General features: G+C 43.3%; 1 protein-coding gene across 1 annotated transcript in view; it reads right to left on the bottom strand.

Moving 5' to 3' along the window:
- Positions 1-11,381, bottom strand: part of DSCAM (Down syndrome cell adhesion molecule) — an 853,542-nt gene that overhangs the window by 828,353 nt on the left and 13,808 nt on the right. The window lies entirely within an intron of this gene.

The raw sequence follows: 11,381 nt of genomic DNA, 5'->3' as shown, positions 1-11,381 counted from the left end.
AGGGGATCTTCCTGATTCAGGGATCAAACCTGGGTCTTCTGCATGGCAGACAGATTCTTTACTGCCTGAGCCACCTGACTAAGTTATAATTTAGCTTAATAAAGATCATTTTTTCCCTGACACTCCTCACATAGGTGGATAAGGATCCTTTTCTAGTCAAATGATCTTAGCACAGATTTTGCCTTTACTTACTGTATCTGCAATGTGAACTCTATGTGTGCATAGACATCAAGGTCTATGAGACATATTTAAGATATTTATGGAAATCATAAAACATGGCTGGTGTTAGAATACTGCTGCTGCTAAGTCACTTCAGTTATGTCCAACTCTGTGTGACCCCATAGACGGCAGCCCACCAGGCTCCCCTGTCCCTGGGATTCTCCAGGCAAGAACACTGGAGTGGGTTGCCATTTCCTTCTCCAGTGCATGAAAGTGAAAAGTGAAAGTGAAGTCATTCAGTCGTGTCCGACTCTTATCGACCCCATGGACTGCAGCCCACCAGGTTCCTCTGTCCTCAGTTTAATGATTTTTCATCATGTATTCATTCAGAAAATGTTTATGGAGTAACTTACATGCCAACCCCTATTTGAAAATCTGGAGATACTGTGATAAATGGCACAGAATCTCTGATTTCATGGAGCTTAGAGTTTAGTGTACATAATAGGTGCTCAATAAGCACCTAGAATATTGCTGAACCAGATATTTCATATTTCTCAAAATACACATATTTCTACAATTACATAGTTATTTGATGAAGATTTTTTAGATTTTTTTAATCAAGGTATTCTTATTGATATGCCTCTAGGAATGGGTCAGAGCTGAAAATTCTAGGCCATAGGCTGGTTGACCTTTCAATCAATACACCCGTCGAGATCTTCCACATGAAGAAAACCTGGCATACCAAGAGGAACTGTGAGTCCATCAGGAGAAAAATAAAAGCAGAATTAAGGAAAGAGCAATGACTTCAAGCCCATAAGAGTCACACCCCTCCAGACAGCATTCAATACTTGATTATTTATTCAGTAAATACACACTGGGCACCTGAATTTTTTAGTAACTCTTCCAGGTGACCACAACAGATAAGATGATAAACAAATTACCATGTTATTCCAATACTTACAGTTACTATGAAGAAACACAAAGCACAAGGAGAAATAGAATTAACAAGGAGGCCACTTTATTTTAGACTAAATGGGAGGCCTCTCTAAGCAGGTGATATTTGGGCAGAAAACCAAGTGAAATAAGAAAACAGAGGATAAAAGGCCCAGGGTAGAACTTTCCAGGAAGAAAAAGCAGTGAGTGAATTTATAATAGCCAGGACATGGAAGCAACCTAAATGTCCATCGACAGAGGAATGGATAAAGATTGGAGTATTACTTAGCCATAAAAAGGAACAGAACTGGGTCATTTGTAGAGATGTGGATGGACCTAGAGTCTGTCATACAGAGTGAAGTAAGTCAGAAAGAGAAAAACAGATATAGTATATTAATTTATATATGTGGAATCTAGAAAAATGGTACAGATTAAGCTATCTGCAGGGTAGGAATAGTGACACAGATACAGAAAATGGATACGTAGACACAGAGGGGGAAGGGGAAGGTAGGATAAATTAGGCAATTAGGATCGATATGTATACAGTACTGTGTATAAGACAGAGAGCTAGAAGGCAGCTGCTGTATAGCACAGGGAGCTCAGTTTGGTGTTATGTGATGACCTGGATGGGTATGATGGGGAAGAGGAGACAGAGATCCAGGAGGGTGGGGATATGTGTATACATACGGCTGACTCACTTTGCTCTACAACTCTGTAAAACACCTACACCCCAATTAAAAAAAAAAAGGCAGTAGTGAAACTTGTTGATATAGGATAAGCTCATAATACTGGAGAAACACCCAGAAAGCCAGTGTGGCTGAAATGGGGTGGGTTGTGGTGTGGGCAGCCAGAGCCAAACCACACAGGGCCTTTTAGAGTAAGGATGAATCCTGACTGTTCACTGAAGGACTGATGTCGAAGCTGAAGCTTCAATACTTTGGCCATCTGATGCAAAGAGCTGACTCATTAGAAAAGGCTCTGCTGCTGGAAAAGGTTGAAGGCAGGAGAAGAAGGGGTTGACAGAGGATGTGATGGTTGGATGGCATCACTGACTCAATCGACAGGAGTTTAAGGAAGCTCCAGGAGATGGTGAAGGACAGGGGAAGCCTGGAGTGCTGCAGTCTATGGAGTCGGAAAGAGTCGGATACAACTGAGGGACCGAACAGCAACAGGGATGCTGAGTTTATTTTAGGGGTGATGGGATATCCCTACAGGCTTTGAGCAGAGGAGTGACAAGACCTGATTTAAAATTCAAAGAGGTCCCTCTGGCTAGTTCGTGGACCTCCAACTGTTGAAAGCACTGGTGGAAGCAGAGAGATCAGTTGGCAGGTTGTTGCAGAGACCAGACCAGGCAAACAAGAAGAAGACTAGTTTGAATTGAAATGGAGGTGGGTGAAATGGTCGTATTCTGAGTGTCGAGTCACTAGGACATACTGGGGGATTGGATGTGAGATATAAAAGCAGAGTAATCAAGGATGACTCCAAGGTTTTCATCCTGAGCAGTGGTTCTCTGGTGACGCTCAACTAGGATGACAAATACTGAGACAGGAGGAGGTATGGGCAGAAGGATAAAGGAGTTCTGTTTTTGACAGGTTAGGGTCTGAAAGACATCGAAAATCTGTAAGAGGAGATGATGAGTGTGCAGTTGGATTGGAAGCACTGAACCCCTCGAAGAGCTCAGAGGGGAAATCTTTGATAAAGTTATGAATGTGGATGTCATCAGCATAAACATGATATTTAATGTCTTAGCCTAAATTAAATCATATGGAGAGTAAGTGTAGCTAGGAAAGCAATGAGGATGGGAGAGATGGGGAGAGGAGAGGGCTGAGGACAGAGACCTGGGGTATTAAATCATTTACCATTCAGCTAGAGAGGAGAATTTAGAAAAGACAACAGGAGGAGAAACTAGCGAGGCAGAAGGGAAAGCTAAAGAGCGCAATATCCAGGATTCAAGGAAAGAGTCTGCAGTGCCGAAAGCTGCTCAGTAGTTGAACAAGATGAAGACTAGAAATACAGAGGTCATAGGTGACCTTGTCAAAAGCAGATTCAACAGAGTCATAGAGAGGACACTGATCAGGTGTATTTAAGAGACACTGAGAGATGAAGACATAAAGTGGACTCAGACAGCCCTAGTCCAATTGTGCACAGACCAGCTGCTTGTCTCCTGTCTGCAATCAGACAAGTATAGAAACTGAGATGCTGCTGCAACTTCCAAGTGTGTGATCTGTACCCTCTGTTCTCAGTGCTTGGGGTGCAGACAACTCCACTGACTGCTGAACCCCCATGGTGAGCAGCATGTGGAGCAGCCTGTGTCCTCAGCGTGTCCTCTAGGACTTCACATCCATCTGCCACAGACTGGAAGCGGAAAACAGAATCCCAGATCTCAGTTAAATCGTGCAGCTCTTGCCAGTGATTTTGCTACAAAGAGTGTAAGAGAGTGAGGAAGGTGAAGAAACTGTGACAAGAGTGGGTGATCTGTATGTTAGTATATTTTGCATGCTAGTATATTTACAGGAGAGGTCGTCTGGCAGTGGTATGTTACCTGGAAGAGAGGAAAATGGGGAGGTGCTTGAGAATGATCACAAACATGAAGGCAAAGTCCTTCCATGGATGGGAGCTGGTGGGATTCCGGGCATGGGGGGAGGTCTCAGCCTTATATTGAGACAGCCCAGTGCTGCCATCTGGCAAAATGTGGAGGGCCTCAAATGACTCAACCACTAGCTCCCCCTTTCGCTCTTACAAACTCCTCTGTAAATGACCTTCCTTGTCAAGAGATTGGGCACAGTGTCTGCGCTTTCCTAAGTATCAGGCTTAGTTCCCTGCCAGCCTGCAGGAACTATTCAAACAAGCCAACCACATCCTCCTACAGGAACCAGGGGCACCCCACCCTCGTGATACTACACAGCTCCTCCCGCAGCCTCTGCTGTTCATTCTGTTTCCAAGTCCAACCCCTATGTGGCCCTGTACGGTATGGGTCTTTTTCACCTGGGTTGTGATTATACCTGACTAAAATAATGCTGTCGATCTCACCTGTCCAGGCCAGGAGTCAATGTTGGGTCATCCCCATAACGGATGATTCACTCCATCTCCAAAGGTGAAAAGGAGACATCAATATAGGTGCAGAAACCTGAGTGTGTGGGGTAAGAAAGATATCTGCTAAGGAACTCACTTGGGTCTCCTGATATCTTGGTAAGAGACAGGAGGTCATCCACTGAGAGTCTGGAAAGGGAAAGGAGTGGGGGTCTCAGGCTTCCAGAGGAGGGAGAGGTGTGAAATCTTCCCACAGGAACAGGAAGCGACAGGGTGGTCGAGTGGGACTGAGAGCAGAGCCAAGGGCTCACTGGAGGTTTGTGGTCACAACGTACAATGAGATCAATCAGAAAGGCAGTGTGCAGAGCTTCTCCAGAGATCTCTGCTGCTCTGATGCAGCAGCATATAGGCTGGCTTGTTTCATTAGGGGCTTCCTGAAGTTTAACGTCTCCAACACAAGGAGAGATGGGGCCGACACGGGTGCTTGTGTGAAATGGGTAGAGGGGACACTTTGGAGAGAAGACACACAGCAATAGCAGCAGTCAGGTGATGCATGGACAGGTTCTGAGATCACTACAGGGCACAGCCACCTTGTTCTGTGCACGGAAATCTGGAGTGCTTCACGTCTAATCCAGGCACCATAGAAAGACACATGACACGGGACACAGGCTGTACCTTGGGAAGTGGGGTAATCTGTGCTTTGCAACAAAGGCGGGTAGTAGGTGCTTGGTCACATTTTGCTGACTGAGCATCCTTTCTCAGAATGAGTTGAGATTCTAGAAATGCTGTGATTAGAACAAACCAACCCTAAAACTTCCAGAACAGTGCTTGCATTGCCACATTCTTCCATCATCTTTCTTCAGAAAAAAACTGAAGAAAGCATTGTTTGCTCTCTGGCCCATCCCCACTCTCTGGCATAACTTGTATTTCCAGCTCTCCAGACAGCTTCTTTAAGGAGTGTGTGTGCTCAGGAGCCAGCCCAGGTATCAGGAGCTCATTAGTTGATGAGGACAGTATAGCATTCAAGTTCTGGAATTGGACAGGTTCAAATCCTGCCCTTACCACTAGCTGAATCTATGACTTTAGAGGGCTTCGGAGATGCTACCGTGGTAAAGAACCCAACTGCCAATGCAGGAGACAAAAGAGATGTAGGTTTGACCCCTAAGTCAAGAAGATCCCCTAGAGAAGGAAAAGGCAACCTGCTCCAGTATTCTTGCCTAGAAAATTCCATGAACAGAGGAGCCTGCAGGCTACAGTCCACAGGGTCACAAAGGGTGGGACACAACTGAGCGACTGAGATTGACAATGATGATGGCTTTAGAGGAGTCACTTTGCCTTTGTAAGACTTGATTTCCCCCAAGTATAAAATGAGGATAATGTAAATAATTATCTCAAAGACTCACTTGAAGATTAAATGAGATTATACAATAAAGCTGGATGAAGCACAATCTGGAATCAAGATTGCCAGGAGAAATATCAATAATCTCAGAAATGCAGAAGACACCACCCTTATGGCAGAAAGTGAAGAGGAATTGAAGAGCCTCTTAATGAATGTGAAAGAGGAGAGTGAAAAAGCTGGCTTAAAACTCAATATTCAAAAAACTAAAATCATGGCATCCAGTCCCATCACTTCATGGCAAATAGATGGGGAAACAATGGAAACAGTGAGAGACTTCTTGGGCTCCAAAATCACTGCAGATGGTGACTGCAGCCATTCAACTAAAAGATGCTTGCTCCTTGGAAGAAAAGCTATGACAAACCTAGACAGCATATTAAAAAGCAGAGACATTACTTTGCCAACAAAGATCTGTCTAGTCAAAGCTATGGTTTTCACAGTAGTCATGTATGGATGTGAGAAAGACCATAGAGAAAGCTGAGTGCTGAAGAATTGATGCTTTTGAACTGTGGTGTTGGAGTAGACACTTTAGAGTCCCTTGGACTGCAAGGATATCCAACCAGTCAATCCTAAAGATCAGACCTGAATATTCATTGGAAGGACTGAAGCTGAACCAATACTTTAGTCACGTGATGCAAAGAATTGACTCATTGGAAAAGACCCCGATGCTAAGAAAGATTGAAGGCAGGAGGAGAATGGGACAACAGAGGATGAGATGATGGGATGGCATCACTGACTGGATGGACATGAGTTTGAGCAAACTCTGGGAGTTGGTAATGGACAGGGAGTCCTGGTGTGCTGCGGTCCATGCCATTGCAAAGAGTCAGACATGACTGAGCAACTGAACTGAACTGCACGGATACAATAAAGCATTTAGCCCAGTTCGTGGCATATAGTAAGAGCTTGGTAAGTATAACTAGATATTATAGATAGGTTCATCCAGCACTCGATAAAAAAGTGACTCTGTAGACTTCATCATAATTATAAACTTTAGGTTACTTAGTCAATACCCAAATATCTTTTCATCTCTTTTCAGTCAGGTCCTCCTTGGGACCATGACCCAAGGTTTAAGATATGGCTAGAAGATAGGATTGAAGGCCAACTCCAAAACAGAGGTCTAACTGGGGATCCAGGCCATGACTCTGCTAGAACCTCATACTAATGAACCCCAGGTGGTGTGTGTCATACAAGGAGGTCATCCAGACAATAAGCAGAGCTTCATGACCTTACAACCACCAGCTGAGGAACTTGGGCCATCCAAGCTCTGAGAACTCAGAGAGCTGGGCAATTTTCATCACATGTGCACTCCATAGAGTGTAAACATGTCATGTATGCATAATTAGTCTGTATATTATCTAAATGTCAGAGAACAAGAAGACTCACCACCACATGGCACATGTGCGAGCACACACACACACATATTCAGGCACACATAGGTTTTACTCTTATTATAAGAACTTCCATTCAAGCTCAAGAAGTAAGACTAAGTAGTGTTTTCTGAATTCTTCAAGATTCATGCCCATGGATACTTCAGTGAAATAATTCAGCCACAAACAATAAGACTCAGACATACAGGCACAAAATTGATTTGTGTCCTTCTTATAAGAGCCTCAACTGATACAAAACTCACAACCAATTTCAGTCTCCAATTACTAATTTCGAAATAATTTTTATTCTAAAATTTTGACATTGAGAAAACTGTGGTCAGTTGAGGACAAATGAAATATAATATACTTAAAGACAGACACCCAATTTAACTTAGAGGGCTGGGGAGGACCCTCCATATAATGAATGTAATATAAATGTCACCTTCCTCCAATTTCACTCTTAAGCACACCAACAATAGAACATAATACCAGGAAATAATTCTACCACCAAAGTGGATAAAAGTTAATTAACCTGTCTCTTACTTACTTAACTCAAATATGTGAATGGGGGTTGACAGGGAAAATTAAATGAGTTTTCCTCATTTACACACTGATTCTTAAAGGTTGATATGCACATTCTCAAAGCAACTATTGTTCAAATTTAAAGCAAATTTAACATCATCATCTTCAAAGTTTAAAAACAGTTCGAGTAAGTATGGATTTATTTGGAAGATTTGGGGATGCTTATGATGTGGAGTAAACAAATCTATGACTTCAGATGACAGGAGCTCAAAATTCTTGAATACCAGATCCCATTGACCTCAGGCCAGTGATCAATATCTCAAAACTCTGGCCTCAAATTCTGTAAAACTGAGATTCAAAGTACTTAGTCATAGACTGTTTGGAATGAACGATGGCCATTTGGCAGAGTGGGTTTGTAAACAGACACAGGCTTAGTCTTTGTTCTGCCTTTCAACAGCTAAGGGACCCATGCATGCGTGCTAAGTTGCTTCAGTCATGTTCAACTCTTTGCGAGCTATGGACTGTAGCCCACCAGACTCCTCTGTCCATGGAATTTTCTAAGTAAGAATACTGGACTGGGTTGCCATGCCCTCCTCCAGGGGGATGCTTCCTGACCCAAGGATGGAACGCACTGTCTCTTATGTCTACCTGCATTGGCAGGTGGACTTTTTACCACTAGCACCACCTGGGAAGCCCTGAGGAACCCATCAGTTCAGTTCAGTTCAGTTCAGTTGCTCAGTCGTGTCCGACTCTTTGCGACCCCGTGAATCGCAGCACGCCAGGCCTCCCTGTCCATCACCAACTCTCGGAGTTCACTCAGACTCACATCCATCAAGTCAGTGATGCCATCCAGCCATCTCATCCTCTGTCATCCCCTTCTTCTCCTTCCCCCCAATCCCTCCCAGCATCAGAGTCTTTTCCAATGAGTCAACTCTTCACATGAGGTGGCCAAAGTACTGGAGTTTCAGCTTCAGCATCAATCCCACCTTCCTTACAGTGGTGATGACAACAATACCTGCCTTCCTACAAAGCTTTGAGCATCACAGGAAATCTCATGGACTCTTAAAGTAGAACCTCACATCTAGCAATAAATAATTCCAGCTGTTATTGTTGACATCACCATCACCATTACGACTAATAAATAAAACAGGTGTACATAACATAAGCTACATGCCTGCACACTTTAGATGCTCAATAAATGTGAATTTCCTTCCACTCTAATCATTTTTGTAGAGGTAAGAACTACAAGCAGAATTTCTCTCTTCAAAGAAAACCATGAGATTTTAATTTCTCAAATGACATGGGCACAATTTTTGGAGTAGCAGGATGTAAAAATTCAAGCAGGTATTGGCTTCCTATATTGTCATTAATTCTTATGGCCCAGCATTCTTAGGAGGAGGTATAGGGAACCAATGATGTATAGTATCACCATGTGGCCCCTTCTTAAAGAAGTTCCAGCGAGATCAAAACACATACACATTTGATAGGAAAAACAACTATACACAGTCTAGTCACCTTTCTTGTAACCAGACTATCCCATTATGCTAATGCAAAGGACAAAGCATCTACTTCTGCTTTATTGACTATGCCAAAGCCTTTGACTGTGTAGATCACAACAAACTGTGGAAAATTCTTAAAGAGATGGGAATACCAGACCACCTTACCTGAGTCTTGAGAAATCTGTATGCAGGTCAAGAAGCAACAGTTAGAACTGGACATGGAACAACAGACTGTTTCCAAATCGAGAAATCAGTAGGTTCAGGCTGTATATTGTCATCTTGCTTATTTAACTTATATGTTGAGTATATCATGTGAAATGCCAGGCTAGATTAAGCACAACTTGGAACCAAGATTGCTGGGAAAATATCAATAACTTCAGATACACAGATGACAGCACCCTAATGGCAGAAAGTGAAGAAGAACTAACGAGCCTCTTGATGAACTCGAAAGAGGAGAATGAAAAAGTTGGCTTGAAACTCAACATTCAAAAAATGAAGATCATGCCATCCAGTCCCATCACTTCATGGCAAACAGATGGGGAAACAATGGAAACAGTGAGACTATTTTGGGGAGGCTCCAAAATCACTGCAGATGGTAACAGCAGCCATGAAATTAAAAGACCCTTGATCCTTGGAAGAAAAGCTATGACAAACCTAGACAGCTATTAAAAAGCAAAGACATTACTTTGCCACAAAGATCCATCTAGTCAAAGCTATGGTTTTTCCAGTAGTCATGTATGGATATGAGAGTTGGACTATAAAGAAAGCTGAGTGCTGAAGAATTGATGCTTTTGAACTGTGGTGTTGGAGAAGACTCTTGAAAGTCCCTTGGACTGCAAGGAGATCCAGCCAGTCTATCCTAAAGGAAATCAGTCCTGAATATTCATTGGAAGGACTGATGCTGAAGCTGAAACTCCAATACTTTGGCCACCTGATGTGAATAACCGACTCATTGGAAAAGACCCTGATGCTGGGAAAGATTGAAGGCAGGAAGAGAAGGGGATGACAGAGGATGAGATGGTTGGATGGCATCACCGACTCTGTGGACACGAGTTTGAGCATGCTTCAGGAGTTGGTGATGGACAGGGAAGCCTGGTGTGCTGCAGTCCATGGGAACGCAGAGTCGGACATGACTGAGCAACTGAACTGATCTGAAAGGGCAAAAAAGTGACAGAGTATAAAGAAAAAATCCAATTATTACTAAGCTCAGTGCTTATGTGTGCCTGACTCTTTCTAGCCCCATGGACTATAGCTGACCTAGTTCCTCTATCCATGGGATATTCCAGGCAAGAATACTGGAGAGGGTTGCCATTTCCTTTTCCAGGGGATCTTCCCAACCCAGGGATTCAACCCACACCTCTTACATCTCCTGCATTCATTGCCAGGCAGGTTCTTTATCACTAGCACCATCTGGGAGACTTACTAAGCTCACTGAACTGTAAAAATGAGCCCTGGTAACCTCTCAACATAGAGTAGAAATCCACTAATAACAACACCGCCATCCATACTTTTCACTCACATTCTTTCCCATACATTTGAAACTTCCTTATGTCAGAAAGCATTTCATAGGCATTTAACTCAACAGACCTCAAAGTCACCCAACCTAAAATACCCTGCTTAGAAAAGCAAACTCTCTAAGTGAGCTCAGGCTTCATGAGTTCACCAACACCCTGAGCCATGTTGTTAAAACACAAAGCAGACAAAAGCAAAATGGTGGGCTCCCTCTTTAAGCAAATACACACTTGAAATAAACACAGAGACACCCCTCCAGGACCACCACAGACAGAAAAAGCTTGTGTGCATAGGACATGTGAGAAAGAGAGAGATGCAAACAGGAAGTCCCTCTCCCCCTGGAAAATGGCTGGCGGCCTTTGAAGCCACACAGCTTCCTCCTCCGCCTCCGTGTTTCTCTGCATCTAATGTCCTCACATAACAGGTGCTTTCTAACCAGGGTTTCTACTTCTCAGAGACGCTTCAGCAGTCCAGCCTCCGCCTGGGAGAGCAGGTGACAAAATTTCCCCTCTCCATTCATCAGGCAACAAAGAGGATCACATCTCCAGGAAGAGCAGAGCTCCGCAGCCTGCGGCTTAGGGCTCTCCGGACACGAAGTAATCAGGCGAGAGAGAAAATGCATTTGGAGCGGTTAGCACACAGGATTAATCAAATTATAATATAATCATCTGATCAAATACTAATTAGCATAATCATGTGAAAGGAAAATGGCTGGAGGAACCCAGGAACACCTTGGCATCCCATATTCTTAGTGACTGACAAAAGAAAGGGACATAGAGATTTGGGGTTTTTTTCTCTTTTGCTCATAAAAAAAATAGTAAATAAAGCTTAATCAATGGCAGCATTACCAGCTATGGTTTTTGCAGGCAAAGCAATTACAGCTGAGATGCAGAAGAAATCTCTTTCTTTCTCTGCAGCACGGTACTGGCATTCACGCTGTTGGTTAGTCACTAGTCACGTATG

The sequence above is a fragment of the Bison bison genome, unplaced genomic scaffold (assembly GCF_000754665.1).
Source record: "Bison bison bison isolate TAMUID 2011002044 unplaced genomic scaffold, Bison_UMD1.0 scf7180017864037, whole genome shotgun sequence".
NCBI classification, from domain to species: Eukaryota; Metazoa; Chordata; class Mammalia; order Artiodactyla; family Bovidae; genus Bison; species Bison bison.
This window is presented reverse-complemented; position numbering and strand designations above follow the sequence as displayed.